This window comes from Etheostoma spectabile, chromosome 15, assembly GCF_008692095.1.
Source record: "Etheostoma spectabile isolate EspeVRDwgs_2016 chromosome 15, UIUC_Espe_1.0, whole genome shotgun sequence".
Classification (NCBI taxonomy): Eukaryota; Metazoa; Chordata; class Actinopteri; order Perciformes; family Percidae; genus Etheostoma; species Etheostoma spectabile.
In genome coordinates this window covers 18,027,487-18,030,726 of record NC_045747.1, presented here as the reverse complement: position 1 = coordinate 18,030,726, position 3,240 = coordinate 18,027,487, and the positions used below count along the sequence as shown (strand labels likewise).

Sequence of the window (3,240 nt, the reverse complement as noted above, 5' to 3'; positions counted from 1 at the left end):
GGACTAGCCAGACCCCCCTCCGCAGTTCTGTGGAGGCAAAGCCAGACTTACAGTATGTGGACCACATACATCAACACAGAGACAAAATCAAAGAGTCAAAGAGGCAACAGTGGTGGACACTGGCATCTAGTGGTGTTCAGTGGTGTACATCTCATCCTAAATGTTAGGAAAACCAAGGAGACGGTCCTGGATCCTAGATCAATAAGGGGATCCTGTTTCTTGCGGTCAAACACGACACACATGTCGATCAGGGTCAGCTCATAAATATCTCAGCGATCACTTGGACAACACGTTCAGCTGGAACAAGGATCATGTTGAAAGTTTGTGTTCTTGTTTACAGCAGAGGCTATATATTTACGCTGGCGTAGAGTGTGTGGTGTGGACATGAGGATCACGCTTTTATTCATCAGGCTGCACTCGAAGGCTTAGTCACACACAGGATGTCAGCAACCTCACGGTTAAACTAAAAACTCAGCTTAGGATGTAGAGATTGTGCAATAGTTTCACGGTGTTTTACCGTGGGGTGAGGGAAATGTGTGTTACATGCAATTAGTTTTTTTTTTTCTTTCCACGGGACGTGTGCACAGGTTCTGTCAAGGCATTTATTGATGTGCAGCTTTTGAGTCCAAAAGTAAAATTTACTGAATTAAGTTCCTGTGAGACATGTCGTTGGGCTGCATTATTTTGGTTGAGATGATAAATAAAGCTGAGTTTCAATGGAAGGTAACTGAAAGTGAAGATGAGAAAAACAGACCACCTGAACCAGAAAACAACCGTCACATCAGATGGACTCTAGAAAAGGTGAGCAGCAAAGAGAAATACATCAACAACCATCTGATTCATCAGTACCACAGCCGGGTAAACACCAACGCCCACAAAATCCAAAAATATGGAAATACAAAGTGATAAATTACAGCTCATGGATTGGATTTAGGAATGTGCATAACGCAGGGAATCAATGTTGTTCTGTCCTGGTTTACATATTAAACTGTGGCTGTCACCACTTTCACATGCTCTCAAACCTTTGGCAATATCAACAATCTGATGTTTAAGCTACCCAGCAGTAAGGAAAGCCCTCCCTGTGTCCTTGAAGGTACCACAGGAATGCAGTTGGCAGCCAGTCAGATTTGGAAAAGCCCAGCTCCCAGCTGACTGACATACTTCATATCTGCAGTTGTTTGCTTTAGTTTTTTATTATTACATTTAATTAACAGTCAACCACAGCGCCCATTCCTTCATTTGTCATGGCCTAGGAGGTTAGATGACAAATTATGTCACATGACACATCCATAATTTCACATTTTACTGATCATATTTCGTTTTTGAAGATTATTTTTGGCATTTTAACCATTTTAACCATCACTTTTTTTCACAGTACACAGTAAAGAGAAGGGGGAGAGAAGGGGTTTACGAGATGCAACAAATGTCCCTGGCTTGAAGCAGTACATGGCAGTTATGTGGCAAGGGGCTGTAGCCATTTGGTGGTGCTCTGAGCTTCCGTATTAACCGCTAACACCTGCAGTAGCCAACTTCTTTGCAAATATTCTCTATTTTCTCGCTGACTCTCTTTCTCTCTCTCTCTCTCTCTCACACACACACACACACACCCCTGTACTATGTTGTGGTATTGAGTAACATGCTGCAGGGCGGATGTGACTGAGCTCCACCTGCAGCTGCTGTGCAAGGCGAGTGGTTCGGAGACGACTAAGATTCAGGTCAGACATGCGTCTTTATACGCAGCCTGCTTCTGCTGTCTGACTGGGACACCACGCTGAGTGCACTTCAGGATCCTCCAGCCAGTCACTTATTTAACCGTGCTGATCAGACATGTCAGAATGTGTTTTCCCTGTGCGAGGATGTCAACACATGTGACAGACTTCTCAGGAACTAACAAATCTCACTCATTGAAGACAAATAGGAAAAGGAGGGACATGCATGCTATGACAACACACTGCATGTTGTCATTGTGATGAATTTAATGTCATCATTATTATCTTATTATTAAATTGAATAGCACAGACCTCCATCTTATTGAAAAAATATCTACATGCAATTCTGTAACTTGATCCGGCTGAGATCAAACAAGATGATTTGAGAGTTTTACTAGCTACTTTGACTATGATGTTTTACCTTTGGGGTGGCGTTTGGAAAGCGGCTCACACTGAAAATAACGGCAACATTTTGTCACATTTAGCTTCAAACAATGTTTAAAAAACTGGTATGAATTTTTGAGAGTCACTTTTTTGCACATTTACAACAATGTTTTAAATAGTTAAATCCAAATATTAAATGTTACACCTAAATGTTAAATCTAAACGCTTAATCTAAATTTAAATGTTATATTTAAATCTAAATCTAAATGTTAAATGTAAACAGCCTATTAAATCTAAATCTAAATGTTAAATCTAAATCTAATGTTTAATCTAAATATAAATTAAACCTAAAGCTAAATGTTAATCCAAATCTAAATATATATCTAAAGTTAAATGTTAATCGTTAAATTGAAATCTAAAGCTAAGTGTTAAATCTAAATCTAAATGGTAAATCTAAAGCTAAATGTTAAATCTAATGTTAAATGTTAAATGTTAATCAAAGCTAAATGTTAAATCTAAATGTTAAATGTTAAATCTAAGCTAAATGTTAAATCTAAAGCTAAATTTAAATCTAAATGTTAAATGTTAAATCTACATCTAAATTTAATGTTAATCTAAATCTAAATGTTAAATGTTAAATCTAAATCTAAGTGTTAAATGTTAAATCTAAATCTAAATGTTAAATGTTAAATCTAAATCTAAAGGTTAAATGTTAAATCTAAATCTAAATGTTAAATCTAAATCTAAATGTTAAATGTTAAATCTAAATCTAAGTGTTAAATGTTAAATCTAAATGTTTTGGGTGGAACTAAATATTTTTACTAATATGCAAATTCACAATGCCAGTAACCGGAAGTACCAAAATAAAAGCTTGAGGGGGTTAGTGTGTGTCTATAGTGTTCAATCACGAATAAAAACCATCTTGTCCGGGCAAATGGAGTCTTGGACATGGATTATCGTGATAATAACTACGGTACATAATAAACACATTTGGAGAAACTGTATTTGAAGAGTACTTTGAGTTTTTAGTGTCACTTTGCACATTAGTTAAATATTTAGTTTCACCCGAAACATTTAGATTCAGCATTTATATTTAGGTATAACATTTAGATTTAACATTTAGATTTAGATTTAACATTTAGGTGTA

General features: G+C 36.4%; 1 protein-coding gene across 1 annotated transcript in view; it reads right to left on the bottom strand.

Annotated features, from left to right (window-relative positions):
* Nucleotides 1-3,240, bottom strand: part of radil2a (Ras association and DIL domains 2a) — a 55,439-nt gene that overhangs the window by 44,068 nt on the left and 8,131 nt on the right. The window lies entirely within an intron of this gene.